The sequence below is a fragment of the Somniosus microcephalus genome, chromosome 4, assembly GCF_052327205.1.
Source record: "Somniosus microcephalus isolate GS21.2 chromosome 4, FLI_Smic_1.0, whole genome shotgun sequence".
NCBI lineage: Eukaryota > Metazoa > Chordata > Chondrichthyes > Squaliformes > Somniosidae > Somniosus > Somniosus microcephalus.
In genome coordinates, this window is record NC_140990.1 from 88,430,856 (window position 1) to 88,456,256 (window position 25,401).

The window sequence follows — 25,401 nt, forward strand, 5'->3', positions numbered from 1 at the left end:
GGGTCAACCTCGAATCATTTGGAACCAGGGTCCTGCTGGGATCTTGTAATATTAATAAACCTATAACTGGGCTGGAGCTTAACAACAACAGAATCAAATCCCACTGTCAGAATGAACAGGGTTCAGTCCTGGATGTGATTAACAGCAGCAATAACAGCAGAATCCAACCCCTGCAGTCACATGTGAACTCGCTGGTGTGTCAGCAGGTGGGATGACTGAGTGAATCCCTTCCCACACACGGAGCAGGTGAATGGCCTCTCCCCAGTGTGAACTCGCTGGTGTGTCAGCAGGTGGGGTGACTGAGTGAATCCCTTCCCACACACACAGCAGATTAACGGCCAATCCCCAGTGTGAACTCGCTGGTGTGTCAGCAGATTGGATGAACAAGTGAATCCCTTCCCACACACGGAGCAGGTGAACGGCCTCTTCCCAGTGTGAACTTGCTGGTATGTTAACAGGTGGGATGACTGAGTGAATCCCTTCCCACAGACAGAGCAGGTGAACGGCCTCTCCCCAGTGTGAATATGTTGGTGTTTCAGCAGTTCATGTGTGCTTTTAAAACTCTTCTCACAGGCAGAACATTTCAAAGGTCTCTTCAGTATGAACAAGTTGGTGATTCTGGAGGCTGGATAACTAAGTGAATCCCTTCCTACACACGGAGCAGGTGAACAGCCTCTCCCCGGTGTGACTGTGCCGATGAGTTTCTAGCAGGGATGGGTAACTGAATCCCTTCCCACAGTCCCCACATTTACATGGCTTCTCCGTGGTGCGGGTGTCCTTGTGTCTCTCCAGGTTGGACGATCAGTTGAAGCCTCGTCCACACGCAGAACACGTGTACAGTTTCTCCCCGCTGTGAACGGTGCAATGTTTTTTCAGGCTCTGTAACTGGTTAAAGCTCTTTCCACAGTCAGTGCACTGGAACACTTTCACTCGGGTGTGTGTGTCTCGGTGCTTTTCCAGTCACACTGATGTTTGAAATCTTTTCCCACAGACAGAACAGACAAACATTTCTCCTTCCACATCCACAGGCTGATGATATTCAGGTCCAGATGAATGGAGTGACTCTCTCAGATCTTGTTGTGATGTTTGGTTTGAATTTCCCGTCTGTAAATTCTCCCCTTTTAACAGCCTGTAAAGGAGTTTACAAAAGACATCACTGTAAGTACAGGATAGAAGTTCTGAACAGACAATTCTAGTTGCTATGGAACATTCTTTGCTCCCAGCGTGTGGTTTTGAGTATTATATAGACTTAATCTGTGAACCTTGACCTTAATGTTGCAAGAATCTTATTGACTTTGAGGAATAGGAAAGACATCTAATCATAAATAAATAAATGCGTCCTCCAACATCTCCACTGTAGCTGACCTGCTTTAACTATATCCAGTCTATGGCCTAGAAATTCAGTAAGGCGCCGCCAGCTTTGCGGCCAGTTACCGCCTAAAGAGGGCTTCTGCGCCAATACAGGAGTTTGCGCTGATATTCAGCGCAGCGGTAATGGCGGCAGTAGCCGTAGCGCTGCGCCGGCACCGATGACATCATCGGTGTGCGCAGTGCCCCGGTTCCGCCCCGATACCGGCCCGATCCCCATATTTAGTTGCGGCCGCCTCTTCTGCAGCGGCCGCAAACAGCGTTCTGAAAACGGGGCCGTACTGTAGCCTTAGTGGGGCGCTTTAAGGTGGAGGTGCGGCCGGCCGCTTTTTCGGCGGCCGCCTGCCCGCACCTCCTTCCCCAGCCTCCTCCACCCCCTCCCCCCCGCGGCATTGCTGGCTGCTTTCCGCGAACCCGGCACTTCTCCGTGGTGCCGGGCTCATTTGCCGGCACTATCCAGCGGCGATCTCCCCGTTGCAGGCAGCTCCCCCTTAAGAGAAGGAGGAGGCCTGCAGTACCGCAGCCTGCCGCTCCGCAGCGGGTGGCGCAGCGGCGCCTAGAGCGCTGAAATTCAGTTTCAGCGCCCCAAGTGGGGGCGGGCACACCCTGGAATAGCGCCCGGTTCCGACTTGGGGCGCAAAAAGTGAATATCTGACGGTCCCAAATGGCTCTGCGCCCAGCGCTAACTTTTGGGCGCTAGCCAGCTGGCGGGGCCATAGTGAATTTCTAGGCCCATGTCTTTTATTTCTCTACTTTCTCCCATCATTCCTCCTTTTGTCTTTCACTATTAGAACTTCTGTCATTTACGCACCTGCTGTTCCCCACCTAACTTTACATTTATTATTTTTGTTTTCTTGTGTACGTGGTCTCTCTCTCTTCTTTCCCTCACTCTATCACAGCTGTCCATCTGTCATATCTCCCAGTTCTGATGAAGGGCTCTCCCTGACCCGTCACCATTTCTCCCTCCTTTATAGACAACAACAACAACTTGCATTTATATAGCACCTTTAACACTGTAAAATGGCCCATGGTGCTTCACAGGAGCATTATCATATAAAACTTGACACCAAGCCACATAAGGAAATATTAGGACAAGTGACCAAAAACTTGGTCAAAGAGGCAGGTTTTAAGGAGCGTCTTAAAGGAGGAGAGAGAGGAAGAGATGTGCAGAGGTTTAGGGAAGGAATAATAAGAACATAAGAACATAAGAAGTAGGAGCAGGAGTAGGCCATACGGCCCCTCGGGCCTGCTCCGCCATTCAATAGGATCATGGCTGATCTGAACCTAGACTCATGTCCACTTCCCTGCCCTCTCCCCGTAACCCCTAATTCCTTTATCAGCTAGGAAACTGTCTATCTCCGATTTAAATTTATTTAATGTTGCAGCTTCCACAGCTCTCTGAGGTAGCAAATTCCATAGATTTACTGCCCTCTGAGTAAAGAAGTTTCTCCTCATCTCAGTTTTGAAAGGGCAGCCCCTTATTCTAAGATTATGCCCCCTAGTTCTAGCCTCACCCATCAGTGGAAACATCCTCACCGCATCCACCCGATCAATCCCCCTCACAATCTTGTATGTTTCGATAAGATCGCCTCTCATTCTTCTGAACTCCAATGAGTAGAGTCCCAAACTACTCAACCTTTCCTCATACATCAACCCCCTCATCTCCGGAATCAACCGAGTGAATCTTCTCTGAACCGCCTCGAGAGCAAGTATATCTTTTCTTAAATATGGAAACCAAAACTGCACGCAGTATTCCAGGTGTGGCCTCACCAATACCCTGTATAACTGCAGCAAGACTTCCCTATTTTTATACTCCATCCCCCTTGCAATAAAAGCCAAGATTCCATTGGCCTTCCTGATCACCTGCTGCACCTGCATACTAACTTTTTGTGTTTCATGCACCAGGGCCCCCAGATCCCTTTGTACTGTAGCACTTTGCAGTTTCTCTCCATTTAGATAATAACTTGCTCTTTGATTTTTTCTGCCAAAGTGCATAACCTCACACTTTCCAATATTATATTCCATCTGCCAAATCTCTGCCCACTCACTTAGCCTGTCTATGTCCTTTTGCAGGTTTTTTATGTCCTCCTCACTCACTGCTTTTCCTCCCATCTTTGTATCGTCGGCAAGCTTGGATATGTTGCACTCGGTCCCTTCCTCCAAATCGTTAATATAGATTGTAAAGAGTTGGGGTCCCAGCACTGACCCCTGCGGAACACCACTAGTTACTGATTGCCAGCCCGAGAATGAACCATTTATCCCAACTCTTTGTTTTCTGTTAGATAGCCAATCTTCCACCCATGCCAGTATATTACCCCCAATCCCGTGATTTTTTATCTTGATCAGTAATCTTTTGTGTGGCACCTTGTCAAATGCCTTTTGGAAGTCCAAATACACTACATCCACTGGTTCCCCTTTATCCACTCTGTATGTTACGTCCTCAAAGAATTCAAGCAAATTTGTCAAACATGACTTCCCCTTCATAAAACCATGCTGACTCTGTCCTATTAAATTATGTTTATCCAAATGCTCTGTTACTGTTTCCTTAATAATGGACTCCAACATTTTACCAACCACAGATGTTAGGCTAACTGGTCTATAGTTTCCAGCTTTTTGTCTACTTCCCTTCTTAAATAAGGGTGTTACATTAGCAGTTTTCCAATCTGCCGGGACCTTTCCTGAGTCCAGGGAGTTTTGGAAAATAATCACCAATGCATCCACAATCCCTACCGCTACTTCTCTCAAGACCCTAGGATGTAGGCCATCAGGTCCGGGGGATTTATCTGCCTTAAGCCCCATTATTTTACCGAGTACCACCTCCTTAGTGATTTTAATCGTGTTTAGCTCCTTCCCCCCCCCCCCCCCATTGCCCCCTGTTTGTCCAGTGTTGGGATATTTTTAGTGTCCTCTACTGTAAAGACTGATACAAAATATTTGTTCAGCGTCTTTGCCATCTCCATGTTCCCCACCACTAGTTTCCCGGTCTCATCCTCCAAGGGACCAACGTTCACTTTAGCCACCCTCTTTCTTTTTATATAGCTGTAGAAACTCTTGCTATCTGTTTTTATATTTTTTGCTAGTTTACTTTCATAATCTATCTTCCCTTTCTTAATTAATCTTTTAGTTATTCTTTGCTAGCTTTTAAATGCTTCCCAATCTTCTATCCTCCCACTAGATTTGGCTACTTTATATGCCCTTGTTTTCAGTCGGATACTATCCTTTATTACTTTACTAAGCCACGGATGGCTGTCTTTTCTTTTACTCCCCTTTTTCCTCAGTGGAATATATTTTTCTTGAAAGATGTGAAATATCTCCTTGAATGTAGACCACTGCTCTTGTACCGTCTTACACTTTAATCTGTTTTCCCAGTCCACTTTAGTCAATTCTACTCTCATACCTTCATAGTCTCCTTTATTTAAGCTCAGTACGCTGGTTTGAGATCCAACTCTCTCACCCTCAAACTAAATTTGGAATTCAACCACATTATGGTCACTCATTCCAAGGGGATCCTTTACTAGGACATTTTTTATTAATCCTGTCTCATTACACAGGACCAGATCTAAGACTGCCTGCCCCCTGGTTGGTTCAGTTACATACTGCTCAAGGAACCCATCCCTAATACACTCTATGAACTCTTCCTCAAGGCTGCCATGCCCAATTTGATTAGTCCAGTCAATATGAAAGTTAAAATCCCCCATGATTATAGCTGTTCCCTTATTACAAGCCCCAACTATTTCTTGATTTATACTCTGACCAACAGAGTTGCAACTGTTAGGAGGCCTATAGACTACGCCCACTAGTGACTTTCTCCCCTTATTATTCCTTATCTCCACCCAAACTGTTTCACTATCCTGATCCTTTGACCCAATATCATTTCTGACTATTGCAGTGATTCCATCCTTGATTAACATAGCAACCCCACCTCCCTTTCCTTCCTGTCTGTCCTTCCTAATTGTCAAATACTCTTGTATGTTTAGTTCCCAGTCATGATCATCTTGCAGCCATGTTTCTGTAATGGCCACCAGATCATAACCATGTGTAGTTATTTGTACCGTCAACTCATCTATTTTGTTACGAATGCTGCGTGCATTCAGATAAAGAACTTTCAAATATGTTTTCTGACAATTTATTCCTGTTTTTACCCCTTTTACTACTTTACCTTTATCATCATACATTCTGTCCCTCCCTGACATGCTCTGGTTTTTAATTCCCCCACTGCTACCTTGCTCTATTGCCTTCTCTGCTGTCATTTTATTTTTCGCTTTCTAAAACCTCCCCCCCACTAATTAGTTTAAAGCCCTCTCTACAGTCCTAGTTATTCGATTCACCAGGATTCTAGTCCCAGCACTGGCCAAGTGAAGTCCGTCCCAATGGAACAGCTCTCTCCTGTCCCAGTACTGATGCCAGTGTCCCAAGAAGCAAAACCCATTTCTCCCACACCAGTCTTTGAGCCACGCATTTAACTCTCTAATTTTATTTACCCTAGCCAAATTTGCACGTGGCTCAGGTAGTAATCCAGAGATTATTACCCTTGTGGTTCTGCTTTTTAATTTGGCCCCTAGCTGCTCAAACTCCCTCAGCAGAACCTCTTTCCTTGTCTTATCTATGTCATTGGTACCAACATGGACCACGACAACTGGATCCTCCCCCTCCCACTCCAAGTTTCTCTCCAGCCCAGAGGAGATGTCCTTAACCCTGGCACCATTCCAGAGCTTAGGGCCTAGGCAGCTGAAAGCATGGCTGCCAATGGTGGAGCGATTAAAAAGGGGCCAAAATTGGGAGAGCACAGAGATCTTGGAGGGTTGTAGGGCTGGAGGAAGGTAGAGAGATAGCGAGCGGCGAGGCTAAGTTGGGATTTGGAAACAATGAGGATTTTAAAATTGAGGTTCATGCCCAGTCACTATTTCTCCTCCCTTTACAGATGTTCCTGGACCAGTCACCATTTCTCCTATCTTTTTGGAAAACTTGAAAGATTTTTTAAGAACATTTTGAAGGTGGCAGGACAGGTTAAGAAAGCAGTTAATAAAGCATAAAGGAACCTGGGCTTCATAAATAGAAGCCATGGTGTGGAGATGCCGGAGTTGGACTGGGGTGGACAAATGTAAGAAGTCACACAACACCAGGTTATAGTCCAACAGCTTTATTTGAAATCACAAGCTTTCGGAGCAGTTGGGAACATTACCTGTAAACATCTGACATGATTCTCTGACTATATAAGCTGTGTCTTTATGCATTTCTCCACTTCACCTGACGAAGGAGCAGCGCTCCGAAAGCTTGTGATTTCAAATAAAGCTGTTGGACTATAACCTGGTGTTGTGTGACGTCTTACATTCATAAATAGAGGCATAGAGTGCAAAAACCAGAAGGTTATGTTAAACCAATATAAAACACGAGTTCGGCCTCAGCTGGAGTATTGTGTCCAATTCTGGGCACCACACTTTAGGAAGGATGTGAAGGCTTTGGAGAGGGTACAGAGAGATTTACTGGAATGGTTCCAGGGATGAGAGATTACAGTTATGTGGGGAGACTGGAGAAGCTGGGGTTGTTCTCCTTAGAGCAGAGAAGGGTAAGAGGAGATGTGATCGAGGTGTTTAAAATCATGAAGGCTTGAGATAGAGTAAATAAAGAGAAACTGTTTCTAATGGCGGAAGGGTCGATAACCGAAGGGCACAGATTTAAGGTGATTGGCAAAAGAACCAGAGGCGACACGAGGAAAAAAAATTCACACAACGAGTGGTTAGGATTTGGAATGCACTGCCTGATCGGGGGGGTAGATACAGATTCAATAGTAGCCTCAAAAGGGAATTGGATAAATACTTGAAGGAGAAAAAATTGCAGAGCTATGGGGAAAGAGCCGGGGAGAGGGACTGACTGAATCGCTCTTTGAAATAGCCGGCACAGATTCGATGGACCGAATGGCCTCCTTCTGTGCAGTACCATTCTCTGTAACTTTTTACAGACGCTCCCTGCTAAGTCACCATTCCTCTTTTAGTTACAGATGCTCACTACTCAGTCACCATTCCTTTTATTTACAGACGCTCCCTGCTCAGTCACCATTCCTCTTTTATTTAGACGCTCCCTGCTCAGTCCCCATTCCTTTTATTTACAGACGCACCCTGCTCAGTCACCATTCCTCTTTTATTTACAGACGCTCCCTGCTCAGTCACCTTTCCTCTTTTATTTACAGACGCTCCCTGCTCAGTCACCATTCCTTTTATTTACAGACGCTCCCTGCTCAGTCACCATTCCTCTTTTATTTACAGACGCTCCCTGCTCAGTCACCATTCCTCTTTTATTTACAGACACTCTCTGCTCAGTCACCATTCCTCTTTTATTTACAGACGCTCCCTGCTCAGTCCCCATTCCTCTTTTATTTACAGACACTCCCTGCTCAGTCACCATTCCTCTTTTATTTACAGACGCTCCCTGCTCAGTCACCATTCCTCTTTTATTTACAGACGCTCCCTGCTCAGTCACCATTCCTCTTTTATTTACAGATGCTCCCTGCTCAGTCACCATTCCTCTTTTATTTACAGACGCTCCCTGCTCAGTCACCATTCCTCTTTTATTTACAGACACTCCCTGCTCAGTCACCATTCGTCTTTTATTTAAAGACGCTCCCTGCTCAGTAACCATTCCTCTTTTATTTACAGACACCCCCTGCTCAGTCACCATTCCTCTTTTATTTACAGACACTCCCTGCTCAGTCACCATTCCTCTTTTATTTACAGACACTCCCTGCTCAGTCGCCATTCCTTTTATTTCCAGACGCTCCCTGCTCAGTCACCATTCCTCTTTTATTTACAGACACTCCCTGCTCAGTCGCCATTCCTTTTATTTACAGACGCTCCCTGCTCAGTCACCATTCCTCTTTTATTTACAGACACTCCCTGCTCAGTCACCATTCCTCTTTTATTTACAGATGCTCCCTGCTCAGTCACCATTCCTCTTTTATTTACAGACGCTCCCTGCTCAGTCACCATTCCTCTTTTATTTACAGACACTCCCTGCTCAGTCGCCATTCCTTTTATTTACAGACGCTCCCTGCTCAGTCACCATTCCTCTTTTATTTACAGACGCTCCCTGCTCAGTCACCATTCCTCTTTTATTTAAAGACACTCCCTGCTCAGTCACCATTCCTTTTATTTACAGACGCTCCCTGCTCAGTCACCATTCCTCTTTTATTTACAGACGCTCCCTGCTCAGTCACCATTCCTCTTTTATTTAGACACTCCCTGCTCAGTCACCATTCCTTTTATTTACAGACGCTCCCTGCTCAGTCACCATTCCTCTTTTATTTACAGACGCTCCCTGCTCAGTCACCATTCCTCTTTTATTTAAAGACACTCCCTGCTCAGTCACCATTCCTTTTATTTACAGACGCTCCCTGCTCAGTCACCATTCCTCTTTTATTTACAGATGCTCCCTGCTCAGTCACCATTCCTCTTTTATTTACAGACGCTCCCTGCTCAGTCACCATTCCTCTTTTATTTACAGACACTCCCTGCTCAGTCACCATTCCTTTTATTTACAGACGCTCCCTGCTCAGTCACCATTCCTCTTTTATTTACAGACGCTCCCTGCTCAGTCACCTTTCCTCTTTTATTTACAGACGCTCCCTGCTCAGTCACCATTCCTCTTTTATTTACAGATGCTCCCTGCTCAGTCACCATTCCTCTTTTATTTACAGACGCTCCCTGCTCAGTCACCATTCCTCTTTTATTTACAGACGCTCCCTGCTCAGTCACCATTCCTCTTTTATTTACAGATGCTCCCTGCTCAGTCACCATTCCTCTTTTATTTACAGACGCTCCCTGCTCAGTCACCATTCCTTTTATTTACAGACGCTCCCTGCTCAGTCACCATTCCTCTTTTATTTACAGACGCTCCCTGCTCAGTCACCTTTCCTCTTTTATTTACAGACGCTCCCTGCTCAGTCACCATTCCTCTTTTATTTACAGATGCTCCCTGCTCAGTCACCATTCCTCTTTTATTTACAGACGCTCCCTGCTCAGTCACCATTCCTCTTTTATTTACAGACGCTCCCTGCTCAGTCACCATTCCTCTTTTATTTACAGATGCTCCCTGCTCAGTCACCATTCCTCTTTTATTTACAGACGCTCCCTGCTCAGTCACCATTCCTTTTATTTACAGACGCTCCCTGCTCAGTCACCATTCCTTTTATTTACAGACGCTCCCTGCTCAGTCACCATTCCTCTTTTATTTACAGATGCTCCCTGCTCAGTCACCATTCCTCTTTTATTTACAGACGCTCCCTGCTCAGTCACCATTCCTTTTATTTACAGACGCTCCCTGCTCAGTCACCATTCCTTTTATTTACACACACTCCCTGCTCAGTCACCATTCCTCTTTTATTTACAGACGCTCCCTGCTCAGTCACCATTCCTTTTATTTACAGACGCTCCCTGCTCAGTCACCATTCCTTTTATTTACAGACACTCCCTGCTCAGTCACCATTCCTCTTTTATTTACAGACGCTCCCTGCTCAGTCACCATTCCTTTTATTTACAGACACTTCCTGCTCAGTAACCATTCCTCTTTTATTTACAGACGCTCCCTGCTCAGTCACCATTCCTCTTTTATTTACAGACGCTCCCTGCTCAGTCACCATTCCTCCTTTATTTACAGACGCTCCCTGCTCAGTCACCATTCCTCTTTTATTTACAGACGCTCCCTGCTCAGTCCCCATTCCTCTTTTATTTACAGACGCTCCCTGCTCAGTCCCCATTCCTCTTTTATTTATAGACGCTCCCTGCTCAGTCACCATTCCTCTTTTATTTACAGACGCTCCCTGCTCAGTCCCCATTCCTCTTTTATTTATAGACGCTCCCTGCTCAGTCACCATTCCTCTTTTATTTACAGACGCTCCCTGCTCAGTCCCCATTCCTCTTTTATTTACAGATGCTCCCTGCTCAGTCACCATTCCTCTTTTATTTACAGACGCTCCCTGCTCAGTCCCCATTCCTCTTTTATTTACAGACGCTCCCTGCTCAGTCCCCATCCCTCTTTTATTTACAGACACTCCCTGCTCAGTCACCATTCCTCTTTTATTTACAGACGCTCCCTGCTCAGTCCCCATTCCTCTTTTATTTATAGACGCTCCCTGCTCAGTCACCATTCCTCTTTTATTTACAGACGCTCCCTGCTCAGTCACCATTCCTCTTTTATTTACAGACACTTCCTGCTCAGTCCCCATTCCTCTTTTACTTACAGACGCTCCCTGCTCAGTCACCATTCCTCTTTTATTTACAGACGCTCCCTGCTCAGTCACCATTCCTCTTTTATTTACAGACGCTCCCTGCTCAGTCACCATTCCTCCTTTATTTACAGACGCTCCCTGCTCAGTCACCATTCCTCTTTTATTTACAGACACTCCCTGCTCAGTCCCCATCCCTCTTTTATTTACAGACACTCCCTGCTCAGTCACCATTCCTCTTTTATTTACAGACACTCCCTGCTCAGTCCCCATCCCTCTTTTATTTACAGACGTTCCCTGCTCAGTCACCATTCCTCTTTTATTTACAGACGTTCCCTGCTCAGTCCCCATTCCTCTTTTATTTACAGATGCTCCCTGCTCAGTCCCCATTCCTCTTTTATTTACAGACGCTCCCTGCTCAGTCCCCATTCCTCTTTTATTTACAGACGCTCCCTGCTCAGTCACCATTCCTCTTTTATTTACAGACGCTCCCTGCTCAGTCACCATTCCTCTTTTATTTACAGATGCTCCCTGCTCAGTCCCCATTCCTCTTTTACTTACAGACGCTCCCTGCTCAGTCACCATTCCTCTTTTATTTACAGACGCTCCCTGCTCAGTCCCCATTCCTCTTTTACTTACAGACGCTCCCTGCTCAGTCACCATTCCTCTTTTATTTACAGACGCTCCCTGCTCAGTCCCCATTCCTCTTTTACTTACAGACGCTCCCTGCTCAGTCACCATTCCTCTTTTATTTACAGACGCTCCCTGCTCAGTCCCCATTCCTCTTTTATTTACAGACGCTCCCTGCTCAGTCACCATTCCTCTTTTATTTACAGACGCTCCCTGCTCAGTCACCATTCCTCTTTTATTTACAGATGCTCCCTGCTCAGTCACCATTCCTCTTTTATTTACAGACGCTCCCTGCTCAGTCCCCATTCCTCTTTTATTTACAGACGCTCCCTGCTCAGTCACCATTCCTCTTTTATTTACAGACGCTCCCTGCTCAGTCACCATTCCTCTTTTATTTACAGATGCTCCCTGCTCAGTCCCCATTCCTCTTTTACTTACAGACGCTCCCTGCTCAGTCACCATTCCTCTTTTATTTACAGACGCTCCCTGCTCAGTCCCCATTCCTCTTTTACTTACAGACGCTCCCTGCTCAGTCACCATTCCTCTTTTATTTACAGACGCTCCCTGCTCAGTCCCCATTCCTCTTTTACTTACAGACGCTCCCTGCTCAGTCACCATTCCTCTTTTATTTACAGACGCTCCCTGCTCAGTCCCCATTCCTCTTTTATTTACAGACGCTCCCTGCTCAGTCACCATTCCTCTTTTATTTACAGACGCTCCCTGCTCAGTCACCATTCCTCTTTTATTTACAGATGCTCCCTGCTCAGTCACCATTCCTCTTTTATTTACAGACGCTCCCTGCTCAGTCACCATTCCTCTTTTATTTACAGACACTCCCTGCTCAGTCAACATTCCTTTTTTTTACAGACGCTCCCTGCTCAGTCACCATTCCTTTTTTATTTAAAGACGCTCCCTGACAGAGTCTGATGCTGATGATGCGCATGCGCGGTGGCCGCTTCTTCGGACAGAGCGAAACCGGGAAGCGTCGGGCCGATAATGTTGAGTGTTTTAATAATGGCGCCTGGGGCCGCACTTGGGGTGTGAGCAGCCCGCGTCCCCCCGGGGTTCTTTTTTTTTTCTTTTTCTCTTAGAAGAAACAGCTTTAGGATTAACAGTACAAATACAATAATAAATTTTTCCAGACAAAACCAATGGCAACAATACAGGTACCCATAATAAAAAACAATACATACCAGTCCTAATGGCAATCTAGTAACTCTTCATTTTTGCTTGGTATAACCTGTTGTCCTTTTTTAAAAATTTAACATTCAAGTACAACAGTACTTCTACAACTCAACAGTTACATAATAAATCCATTACATTCACTGACCAATTATGGTCAACAATATAAATACAACAATAAATTTTACAGGTAAATCAAAAATGTTTCCAGTACAAACTGCAACTATTTAATAAACCAAGAATCCGTACACGCCAGTCCAACTGGCATCGTTCAATCATTCAGTCATTCATTCCTCCATTCGTCCGTTCGTTCGCTCAAGCGTAAGTTCCATGTGCATGACTACGTACATGTGTGCCGTTTCTATCTGCGTGCATACATGTGTTTGTTCATCTGTCCGGCAGGCTTCACGCTCACCAAGTCGACTTTCACCTGGGGAGCGAGGGCCCTTCATTCGGTCAAACGTAAGTTCCATTGTGTAAGCGTGCGTATCATTTGTCTACCTGTGTGCATGCGTGCGTTCGTTCATCCGTCCGGCAGGCCTCACGCTCACCGAGTGACCCCGTCCTGGAGAGCGGGCCCTTCATTCGGTCGAACGTAAGTTCCATTGTGTATGCGTGCGTGCATATATTTGTATCCGCAAGCGTGCGTTCACTAGAGCATTCGTTCGTTCGATTAAAGAAGGCTTTAACACTAAATAACACCACAATATAGAAAATCCCATAACCATATCAAAAAATCACTTAAGACTTCAAGTAAACTACTTTTAACCAGTGATACGCTTATCAATTACTTCATAAAAGGTGATGAGTCGAAGAAGAGATGATGAGTCGAAAGAAGAGATGAATAAGGCTTTTATTAGCTAAGAAGAGACCATGCTTCTTCGTGAGTGACTGAACAAGTCTGAACGAAACCCACACAGTGGTGGGTGGAGTCAGCTGAGGCATGCCTCCATACACAGCGCCACCCAGAGGTGGCAATATACAATACAGTGGTTTACCACATTCACCCCTTGTTTAATGTGAAGTCCGGCGGGGTGAAGGGTACTACAAGTTAAGTCTATCAGGAGGCCTTGTCTGACGTCCTGATCGTCGTGGTGGCGGCGGTGGTGTTGCAGCATCCGACGTCGGGTCTGGTGTCTGGGTGGTTGGCGAAGATTCCTGGGGCTTTGGCATGCCGTCTGCAGGGGTTGGGTTGGGAGGGGTGGTGGGGGATAACAGTGGTAAGGGGGATAACGGTGGTAAGGGGGATAACGGTGGTAATTCAGGGGTACCCGAGGGTGCGAGATCTCGTATGGAGACCGTGTCCTCCCGCCCGTCTGGGTATGTCACCCAGGCATACTGGGGGTTGGCGTGTAGGAGGTGCACCCGCTCGACCAGGGGGTCCGTTTTATGCGTCCTCACGTGCCTCCGCAGTAGGACGGGCCCAGGAGAAGTCAACCATGCCGGTAGCGAGGTTCCCGATGTAGACTTCCGGGGGAAAACGAACATTTTCTCATGAGGGGTCGCATTAGTGGCAGTACAAAGCAGTGACCGAATGGAGTGAAGCGCTGCAGGGAGGACCTCCTGCCAGCGGGAGGTCGGAAGGCCCTTAGATTTTAGTGCTAAGAGGACTGCCTTCCAAACCGTCGCGTTCTCCCTTTCCACCTGGCCGTTCCCCCGGGGGTTGTAACTGGTGGTCCTGCTCGTGGCGATACCTCTTGTTAGCAGGTACTGCCGAAGTTCGTCGCTCATGAACGATGAGCCCCTGTCGCTATGTATATAGCTGGGGAACCCGAACAGAGCGAAGATGTCATTCAGACACTTGATGACCGTGGTACTGGTCATGTCTGGGCAAGGGATGGCAAAGGGGAAACGGGAGTACTCATCAACTATGTTGAGGAAGTACACATTGCGGTCAGCGGAGGGGAGGGGCCCTTTAAAATCGACGCTCAGGCGTTCGAAGGGGCGGGTGGCCTTGATCAGGCTTGCTCTGTCCGGCCTATAGAAGTGCGGTTTGCACTCGGCGCAGATTTGGCAGCTCTTGGTCATGGTCCTGACCTCCTCGATGGAGTAGGGCAGGTTACGGGATTTGATAAAATGGAAAAACCTGGTGACCCCCGGGTGGCAGAGGTCATTGTGGAGGGACTGCAGCCTATCACTCTGCGCGTTGGCGCATGTACCACGTGATAGGGCATCTGGGGGCTCATTGAGTTTCCCTGGCCGATACAAGATATCATAATTGTAGGTGGAGAGTTCGATTCTCCACCTCAAGATCTTGTCGTTCTTGATTTTACCCCTCTGCTTATTATTAAACATAAAAGCTACTGAACGCTGGTCAGTGAGCAGGGTAAATCGTTTCCCGGCCAGGTAATGCCTCCAGTGACGCACCGCTTCTACAATAGCCTGGGCCTCCTTTTCGACGGAGGAGTGTCTCGTCTCGGGGCCCTGGAGGGTCCTTGAGAAAAAGGCCACGGGTCTGCCCGCCTGGTTAAGGGTCGCGGCTAGGGCGAAGTCGGAGGCATCGCTCTCCACTTGGAAGGGGATGGACTCATCCACCGCGTGCATTGCGGCCTTCGCGATATCGTTCTTGATAAGAGTGAAGGCTGCACACGCCTCTGGTGTCAGGGGGAAGGAGGTGGCTTTGATGAGGGGCCTGGCTTTGTCTGCATAGAGGGGCACCCACTGGGCGTAGTAGGAGAAAAACCCCAGGCATCTCTTCAGTGCTTTTTGGCAGTGGGGAAGGGGTAGCTCCATTAGGGGGCGCATTCTGTCGGGGTCGGGCCCGATGACTCCGTTCTCCACCATGCAGCCGAGGATGGCCAGGCGCTTGGTGTGAAACATACATTTTTCCTTATTGTACGTTAGGTTCAGCCGTTGGGCCGTACGGAGGAAATTTGCTAGATTAACGTCGTGGTCCTGCTGGTCGTGGCCGCAGATGGTGACGTTATCCAAATAGGGGAAGGTTGCCCGCAGCGCGTTCTGGTCAACCATTCGGTCCATCTCCCTTTGGAAGACCGAAACCCCGTTGGTGACGCCGAAGGGGACCCTAAGGAAGTGGTAGAGGCGGCCATTTGCCTCGAAGGCAGTATACTGGCGGTCCTCATGGCGGATGGGCAGCTGGTGGTACGCTGACTTAAGGTCGATGGTGGAGAATACTTTGTATTGCGCAATCTGATTGACCATATCAGATATGCGAGGGAGGGGGTACGCGTCCAGCTGGGTGTACCGGTTTATGGTTTGGCTGTAGTCGATTACCATGCGGCGTTTTGCAGTGGTTTTAACGACTACAACCTGGGCTCGCCAGGGGCTAGTGCTACCTTCGATAATGCCCTCCTTCAAGAGCCGCTCCACCTCAGAGCTGATAAAAGCTCTGTCCCCGGCACTGTACCGCCTGCTTTTGGTAGCGATGGGTTTACAGTCGCGGGTGAGGTTAGCGAACAGGGGAGGGGGGGGGACTTTTAATGTGGAAAGGCTGCAGGTGGTTTGCAGCGGGCGATTTAAAAGTTGTTGGTTGCAGACTGTGAGTGGGGGGAGGGGTCCACCGTATGCTAGTGTGACACTCTTAAGGTGGCACTGAAAATCCAACCCTAGCAGGACGGCAGCGCAAAGACGGGGCAGGACTAGCAGTTTAAATTTTTGATATTCAGTGCCCCCTACTGACAGGGTCACCACACAGTAGCCGCTGATGTCCATTGACTGGGACTTGGACGCCATAGAAATGCGATGGTGCGTTGGCAGAATCGTGAGGGAGTGGCTACGTACCGTGTCGGGGTGGACGAAACTCTCTGTGCTCCCGCTGTCGATCAGGCAACTGGTGGCGCGGCCGTTTACCGCGATATCCATCATGGAGCTGGATAGATGGTGAGGGTGGCCTTGATCCAGCGTCACGGAGGCCAGTATGTGGCTTAGTGAGTCACTATAGTCATCCGCCGAGACGGTGGTCGGTTCCGGTGACGAAATGGCGGTTGAGTGCGTTGGATACGATGGCGGCGGATGCCATGCGGCCGGGGGTACACAAAATGGCGGATAAGATGGCTGCTCCCACGGCCCGCACGCTGCGCTGCTGGCTGGCTTCCCCTTGCAGGCGTTAGCGTAATGGCCTTTCTTCCCGCAGCCCGAGCAGGTAGCTGTCTTAGCTGGGCAGTGCGCTCTGGGATGTTTTAACTGGCCACAGAAATAGCATTTTTGGGCCTGGTTACTGGGCATCGAAGCAGTTCTTACCGGAGGCTGCTGTCTCGGTTGGGTCGCTGCAGCGGTTGGTGCCGGGGGCGGCGGTCCCGTGTCCCACGGTTTCGATTGCCATGTCTCGGCGCCGTTACGGGGGTATGCCTCGAGGTTTCGGTGGGCCTCCTCTAACGAGAGCGCAAGGGCAATGGCCGTCTTCAGGTCGGGTTCCTTGCTTTCTAGCAGTCTCTGCCGGGTGTGGTCTGACTGGAGGCCCCTGACGAAGGCATCACAGGCGAGTCCCTGCGCGTGCTCCACAGCCGTTACCGCTTTACAATCGCAGTCTCTGCAGAGTGCCAGTAGCGCCCGTGCAAATGCCCCTACCGATTCTCCCGGTTGCTGCCTGCGGGATCCCAAGAGGTGTCGGGCGTAAATTGTGTTCACTGGGCGCGTATATTGCCCTTTTAGTAGCTCGAGGGCCGCCACGTACGTATTAGAGTCCCGGATTAGCATATATACTTGATGGCTCACCTGGGCGGTCAAAATTTTCAGTTTGTGATCCTCCTCTGTAACCTGTGAGATTGCGAGGAAGGATTCAAAGCAGCTCAGCCAGTGTTCAAACTTGGCTGATGCACCCACATCTTGAGGGTCGAGGTCCAGGCGTGGTGGTCTGAGGGCTCTCAGCAATGTCTGCTGTATCCGTTGCTGTTGTTGCTCCTCAGGTGTCGCCATTTAACTTTTAGCTAATAAAATTGATACGCTTATCAATTACTTCATAAAAGGTGATGAGTCGAAGAAGAGATGATGAGTCGAAAGAAGAGATGAATAAGGCTTTTATTAGCTAAGAAGAGACCATGCTTCTTCGTGAGTGACTGAACAAGTCTGAACGAAACCCACACAGTGGTGGGTGGAGTCAGCTGAGGCATGCCTCCATACACAGCGCCACCCAGAGGTGGCAATATACAATACAGTGGTTTACCACAACCAGAACCCGAAACTTCTTCAACAAACAAGTAATACCAGTTCTACGCCATTCCTATTGGCACTCTAATAACTCCTCGTCTTCAGTTGATGTTATCCAACAATATAATGTCGTAATCCTTATCCACAGTCTTCAACCTTTTCACAGAAAGGAAGCCGACCACTTTCTCAAATCCCGTAAAAGAGGAAAACGAGTACTCAAATTTCCTTCTTCTTGCTGTTAGCACTCACAGGACCCAACAATCAAGACATTCATTATTCCTTGCCGATATTACTTTGTTTGCCTTTTATCTTCCTTTTATTTTCCTTTTTCACTTTTATCCCGTTCTCTTTTCCCATCTTTTGGCTGCTCAAGCACCATACTATAGATAGGAACAGTCTGTCTTTCCTCCACCAAATGGCAGCACAAACCCGATCCCATCACCGAAACAAAGCCTCACAGCTGCCACCAGATGGAGCACAGACGGGGCCGCTGGAACTCATTCGGGCCGGAGACCGTTCTTCACCTTTAGAAACCGTGCAGCATGCTCACTCACAGCATCTCCCGACTCCGCTTCTGTCGACCAGCCGCTCCGCCCTAGGCCCCCCGCCTGGGGTCCTCCGTGCTGGGCCTCCCGCCTAGGGCACTTTCCTCTGAGTCTTCCACCCTGGGCCTTCTGCACTGGGCCCTCCACACTGGCATTGCCTGTGAGCAGCCGGGGTGTGGAGCAGCCTGTTCACACAGCACCGAGCAGAGCTGAGCTGCTGAGAATCTCACAGCCTCCCCTGGGGTTCATGAACCCGCTCCCTGAGCTCGGGGTGTGAGCAGCCAGCGTCCCCCCGGGGTTCATGAACCCGCTCCCTGAGCTCGGGGTGTGAGCAGCCCGCGTCCCCCCGGGGTTCATGAACCCGCTCCCTGAGCTCGGGGTGTGAGCGGCCCGCGTCTCCCCGGGGTTCATGAACCCGTTCCCTGAGCTCGGGGTGTGAGCAGCCCGCGTCCCCCCGGGGTTCATGAACCCGCTCCCTGAGCTCAGGGTGTGAGCAGCCCGCGTCCCCCCGGGGTTCATGAACCCGCTCCCTGAGCTCTCTCACCCGATGTGTCAGCGGCTGCTGCCAAGGTCCGCGCATGCTCAGCTCACACTGCCTGGGTGATTGACGGGAGCTCCGGACCAATAGGAAGAGCGGGTGGCGGGACCTCCAACCATTCAGAGTGTGTGAGGGGTGGGGCTTGCAGCACCTAGTGCGCGGGGCTCAGCCCGGAGCTCCCTCATTGGCTCTGCATCATTTTCAAACCTGATTTCTCTCAAACTCCCGGAGAAAACTGGACCTTTCTGTTGTGGCTTTAAACAGATGAAACCCTGTGGTGTGGAGCAAAGATTGCAACATTTGGTAGTGAAATGGATTCATTCAGGACAGACAGCAGGGATTATTTCAGGAAATAACTCTGCATTTGTTGTTTCTCTTTGAACTCTTCCGTTGGAGAACAGTGTGAAATAATGGAAGGATTCTCCGGCTGTTTAACACTCCTTCCAAGGCCATTACCATTCTGATACCAACTGATAGGCTGGTTAGTCCTTAACCGGGAGAGTTTTATGAGCTCCCACAACTCATACAATGGGGGTGGGCACCCACACCCACCGGACACGCCTGTCTGACCCGATACCAACCCAGAGTGAGCTGGAGATCCTTCTCCACTCGCCAGGACAGTCTGCAGCGGGGCTCGAACTTTACACACTCCTGACTCAGAGGCGGGAATGTGAACAGTCATTTTTATTACCCCAAGAACCTACCAGTGCCACCTAACTGACTGACTCTCTTCCTTTGTATATCCACCTCATTTTCCATATAAGCTCTTGATTCTGTCTTCCACAGCTCAATGTTGACACATGCGTCATCTAACGCTCTCCTTCTCCCTGACAATGCGGAACTGCAGCTGCTGCAGAAACCACATCCTTCTCGACACTCTCCCAAGGTCGGCCTGATCCTCTCAGACTCAACTCATTCCCACCTTTCTCCAGTATTTCCATTACCCTGAAATTAATTGCATCAGTTTATTATTATTGTGCATTATGAATCTAATCCAGCTTCTCCAATGTTTATTCTCATTCAGTTTGCATTGTGGTCAATCGTAGACAGTTACATCTGCTTCTGTTTCCGTCTTAACTTCCTGTTCCCTCTGGTTTATGGAGAATGTGCTTTCTGTTGTCAGAATTCAGTTACTCAGTGCCGAGCTGCAAGTATTCTCTCAAACTAACTTGGTTGTGCCCATGGTGCCTGTGTCACCCATTCAGTCACTGTTTAATGCTCAACCTATGTAGAAGCGCAATTATTTTCCAACAGGTGCTGTGCTCAGTTTTAAACAACAGACCTCAGGATGATATGTGGGCCTTGGCGTTGATCCAGCACAGATTCACCAGGGCTGAACGGGTTAAATGATGAGGACAGGTTGCAGAGCCTTAGATTGCATTCCCTTGAGTTCAGGATGACGGGTGATCGAAGTGAGGTGTTTGAAATGATTAAACGGTTTCAATGGAGTAGATGCAAAGAAACTATTTCCTCTGGTGGGGAAATCCAGAACAAGACGATGAATCCTCTTGGGGGAACAAAGTCAACTAGAATTGTCTGTTCTGAATTTCTATCCTGGACTCACAGTGATGGCTTTTGTAAACTCCTTTAACAGGCTGTGAGAAGAGGAGGATTTACAGACCACAAATTCAAACCAAACATCACATCAAGATCTAACAGAGTCACTCCATTCATCAGGACCCGAATATCATCGGCCTCTGAATGTGGAAGGAGAAATGTTTGCCTGTTCTGTCTGTGGGAAAAGATTTTAAACATCAGTGTGACTGGAAAAGCACCAAGACACACAGACCCGACTGAGAGTGTTCCAGTTCACTGACTGTGGAAAGAGCTTTAACCAGTTATACAGCCTGAAAAAACATCGCACCGTTCACAGCGGGGAGAAACCGTACATGTGTTCTGTGTGTGGACGAGGCTTCAACTGATCATCCAACCTGGAGAGACACAAGGACACCCGCAGTATGGAGAAACCGTGGAAATGTGGGGACTGTGGGAAGGGATTCCATTACCCGTCCCAGCTGGAAACTCATCGACGCAGTCACACCGGGGAGACGCCGTGTGTGGGAAGGGATTCACTCATTTACCCTACCTCATTGAACACCAACTTGTTCACACTGATGACAGACATTTTAAATGTTTTTTTAATTCATTCATGGGATCTGGGCAAAGCTGGCAAGGCCAGCATTTATTGCCCATCCCTAGTTGCCCTTGAGAAGGTGGTGGTGAGCCACCTTCTTGAACCGCTGCAGTCCGTGTGGTGAAGGTACTCCCACAGTGCTGTTAGGGAGTTCCAAGATTTTGACCCAGTGACAATGAAGGATCAGCGATATACTTCTAAGTCAGGATGGTGTGTGACTTGGAGGTGGTGGTGATCCCATGCGCCTGCTGCCCTTGTCCTTCTAGGTGGAAGAGATCGCGGGTTTGGGAGGTGCTGCCGAAGAAGCCTTAGCGCGTTGCTGCAGTGCATCTTGTAGATGGTATACACTGCAGCCACGGTATGCCGGTGGTGGAGGGAGTGAATGTTTAAGGTGGTGGATGGGGTGCCAATCAAGCGGGCTGCTTTGTCCTGGATAGTGTCGAGCATCTTGAGTGTTATTGCAGCTGCACTCATCCAGGCAAGTGGAGAGTATTCCATCACACTCCTTACTTGTACCCTGTAGATGGTGGAAAGGCTTTGGGGAGTCAAGAGGTGAGACACTCGCTGCAGAATACCTAACCTCTGACCTGCTCTTGTAGCCACATTATTTATGTGGCTGGTCCAGTTAAGTTTCTGGTTAATGGTGACCACCAGGATGTTGATAGTGGGGGATTCAGCGATGGTAATGCCGTTGAATGTCAAGGGGAGGTGGTTAGACTCTTGCTTGTTGGAGATAGTCATTGCCTGGCACTTCTGTGGCGCGAATGTTACCTGCCACTTATCAGCCCAAGCCTGAACGTCGTCCAGGTCTTGTTGCATGCGGGCATGGACTGCTTCATTATCTGCAGAGTTGCGAATGGCACTGAACACTGTGCAGTCATCCGCGAACATCCCCATTTCTGACCTTATGTTGGAGGGAAGGTCATTGATGAAGCAGCTGAAGATGGTTGGACCTAGAACACTGCCCTGAGGAACTCCTGCAGCAATGTCCTGGGACTGTGATGATTGACCTTCAACCATCACAACCATCTTCCTTTGTGCTAGGTATGACTCCAGCCAGTGGAGCGTTTTCCCCCTGATTCCCATTGAGTGCAGTTGTACTAGGGTTTTTCTCTCTATCTACCATATCAACTCCTTTAATCATCTTTAACACCTCAATTAGGTCACCTGTTAATCTTCTATATTCATGGAAATACAAGTCTAATAATTCTCATATCCTCATAATTTACAAATGTCATCTCTGGAAGTACAGGATAGAAATTCTGAACAGACAGTTCTAGTTTCTCGGGAACATTCTTTCCTCTCTTGCCCCTCCTAAGCTGTAAATCTCCCGTCCCACACACTCTCTCATTGCCTCATCCTCGCCGTTTGAAATCCAGAATATAAATACAAAAGCTGTACTCGGCATGTTAAACTACTAGTTATTTAATCAGGGCTGCAGCTGCTGAAAGGTCGACTGTACTGAGGTTTGTGGCCAGAGCTGGCAGACGTGTAGTTCTGAAGTCTGATGTCTCACACCTGAAGAGTCTGTTTATGTCGTGTTGTAATGACCTTTTTCTGTTGCCTGGTGTCAGAAATAGAAATCAAAGGGAGATGATGCCCCACTCTGTTAATCAACTCTTTGACACATTATATAATATCCTGTCTGATATAAACCAACCCCACAGTCACTGACACCAATCTCCTCCTGTCTGATATAAACCAACCCCAGTCACTGACACCAATCTCCTCCTGTCTGATATAAACCAACCCCACAGTCACTGACACCAATCTCCTCCTGTCTGATATAAACCAACCCCACAGTCACTGACACCAATCTCCTCCTAATAAGAACATAAGAAATAGGAGCAGGAATAGGCCACTTGGCCCTTTGAGCCTGCTCCGCCATTCAATAAGATCATGGCTGATCTTGGGCTCAAAGCCACTTTCTTACCCTCTCCCCATAACCCTTCACTCCCTTATCTTGCAAAAATCTGTCTATCTCCACCTTAAATGTATTTAATGACCCAGCCTGCACAGCTCTCTGGGGCAGAGAATTCCACAGATTTACGACCCTCTGACAGAAGAAATTCCTCCTCATCTCAGTTTTAAATGGGCGACCCTTTATTCTGAGACTGTGCCCCCGAGTTCTAGATTTACCCACGAGGGGAAACATCCTCTCTGCATCTACCTTGTCGAGCCCCCTCAGTATCTTGTATGCTTCAATAAGATCACCTCTCATTCTTCTAAATTCCAATAAGTAAAGGCCCAGCCTGCTCAACCTTTCCTCATAAGTCAACCTCCCTCATCTCTGGAATTAACCTAGTGAATCGTCTCTGAACTGCCTCCATTGCAAGTATGCCCTTCCTTAAATAAGGAGACCAAAACTGTACGCAGTACTCAAGGTGTGGTCTCACCAATACCCTGTACAGTTGTAGCAGGACTTCCCTGCTTTTATATTCCAACCCCTTTGAAATAAAGGCCAACATTCCATTTGCCTTTTTGATTACTTGCTGTACCCGCATGCTAACTTTTTGTGTTTCATGCACAAGGATCCCCAGGTCCCTCTGAACTGTAGCATTTTGTAATCTCTCTCCATTCAAATAATAATTTGCTTTTTTATTTTTCCTGCCAAAGTGTATAACCTCGCACTTTCCCACATTATAATCCATCTGCCAAATGTTTGCCCACTCACTTAGCCTGTCTATATCCCCTTGCAGGTTCTTTGAATCTTCTGCACACTTGCTTTCCCACCCATCTTTGTATCATCCGCAAACTTGGCTACATTACACTCGGTCCCTTCTTCCAAGTCATTAATGTAGATTGTAAAGAGTTGAGGCCCCAGCACCGATCCCTGTGGCACCCCACTAGTTACCGTTTGCCAACTGGAAAATGCCCCATTTATCCCGACTCTCTGCTTTCTGTTAGTTAGCCAATTCTCTATCCATGCTAATATATTACCCCCAATTCTGTGAGCTCTTATCTTATGCAGTAACCTTTTATGTGGCACCTTATCGAATGCCTTCTGGAAATCCAGCTCCTGTCTGATATAAACCAATCCCACAGGCCCAGAAAGATTAAACTCAGCCATTACTCGGATTGGACTTGTCTCTATTCCCATGCCGAGGGGATTGCTGTACCAGACGGGAGGGGCAACATTTGGGGATTCTCGATTCTCCACCAATTCCCATTCCCCTTCTTTCTGGTGGATAATGGAGCTGCCACTGTGTGTAATGTGCAAGTCAGTAAGAATTGGCAGCGAGGATTAATCAGCACTTTCTAATTGGAGATGTTAATCAGTGGAACTTTTCAGACAATAAATTGTAGATTTTGTACCAAAGGTCAATTTAGGGTTAAAGTAAAATTCATAATATTGTCAAATAATTTCTCATGAAAGTCCTGAATTAAGGGGAAAGATCACAGACAGCGGTTCTTAAAGGGACACTGCATCCCCAACAAGTTAATCAGCTATATATCCAGACTATTAACCCTATAACTGGGCTGGAGTTTATTAACATCAGCAGAAATAAACCCCAACTGTCAGAATGATTTCAGTCCTGGATGTGATTAACAGCAGCAGTAACATCAGAATCCAACTCCTGCAGTCACATGTGAACTTGCTGGTGTCTCAGCAGGTTGGATGATCGAAAGAAACCCTTCCCACACACGGAGCTGGTGAACGGCCTCTCCTCGGTGTAAATTCGTTGGTGTGTCACCAAATGGAATGACTGAGTGAATCCCTTCCCACACACAGAGCAGGTGAACGGCCTCCCCCCAGTGTGAGTGCGTTGGTGTACAATGAGATTGAATGACTGCCTGAACCTTTTCCCACACTGAGAGCAACTGAATGGTCTTTCGTCAGTGTGAATGCGCTGGTGTTGAAACAGCTCCTCAGAGGTTTTAAAGCAGTTCGCACAGTCGGAGCATTTAAAAGGTCTCTCATCAGTGTGAACTCGCTGGTGCCTCAGAAGGTGGGCTGAATTAGTGAATCCCTTCCCACACACGGAGCAGCTGAACGGCCTCTCCCCGGTGTGACTGCGCCAATGAGTTTCCAGCTCGGATGGGTAATTGAATCCCTTCCCACTGTCCCCACATTTCCACGGTTTCTCCATGATGCGGGTGTCCTTGTGCCTCTCCAGGTTGGACGATCGGTTGAAGCCTCGTCCACACACAGAACACGTGTCCGGTTTCTCCCCACTGTGAACAGTGCGATGCTTTTTCAGGCAGTGAAACTGGTTAAAGCTCTTTCCACAGTCAGTGCACTGGAACACTTTCACTCGGGTGTGTGTATTTCAGTGCTTTTCCAGTCACACTGATGTGTGAAATCTTTTCCCACAGACAGAACAGACAAACATTCCTCCTTCCACATTCAAAGGCTGATGATATTCAAGTCCTGATGAATTGAGTGACTCTGTCAGATCTTGACGTGATGTTTGGTTTGAGTTTCCTGTCTGCAAATCCTCCCCTCTAACACCCTGTAAAAGGAGTTTACAAGAGTCATCACTGTAAGTACAGGATAGAAATTCAGAATGGACAATTCTAGTTTCTATGCAACGTTCTTTCACACGTGGGGATTCTAAACCTGGGACTGTACATGGTGATCACTAAACACAAAACCCAGGCTGTTAATCATTTTCAGCTACTGGACTCAGCGTGTGTCCCACAGCATCTCTCTCACTTTTAATGTGTGAATAGAGCATCA

The 25,401-nt window shown here is 47.9% G+C and overlaps 1 protein-coding gene and 1 pseudogene across 7 annotated transcripts in view; one reads left to right on the plus strand and one right to left on the minus strand.

Moving 5' to 3' along the window:
• Nucleotides 1-25,401, plus strand: part of LOC147119470 (uncharacterized) — a 72,573-nt gene that overhangs the window by 20,478 nt on the left and 26,694 nt on the right. For 2 of the 6 annotated variants that reach the window (XR_015078025.1, XR_015078024.1), the window contains exon 2: nt 12,800-12,859. The exons of 1 other annotated variant lie outside the window; for it this stretch is intronic. The gene's annotated coding sequence lies outside the window, so the exon portion shown is untranslated. Of the gene's footprint in view, nt 1-12,085; nt 12,860-25,037; nt 25,205-25,401 lie in introns of those variants that run through there. 3 more of the 6 variants (XR_015078023.1, XR_015078028.1, XR_015078029.1) reach the window with 3 other exon arrangements.
• LOC147119472 (uncharacterized) overlaps nt 45-25,401 on the minus strand; it is a 66,072-nt pseudogene continuing 40,715 nt past the window's right edge. Inside the window, exons 4-6 of the transcript XR_015078031.1 lie at nt 24,309-24,734; nt 17,797-17,805; nt 45-591 (exon numbers count right to left, since the gene is read on the minus strand). The product of XR_015078031.1 is annotated as an uncharacterized LOC147119472 (transcript). The remainder of the gene's footprint in view (nt 592-17,796; nt 17,806-24,308; nt 24,735-25,401) is intronic.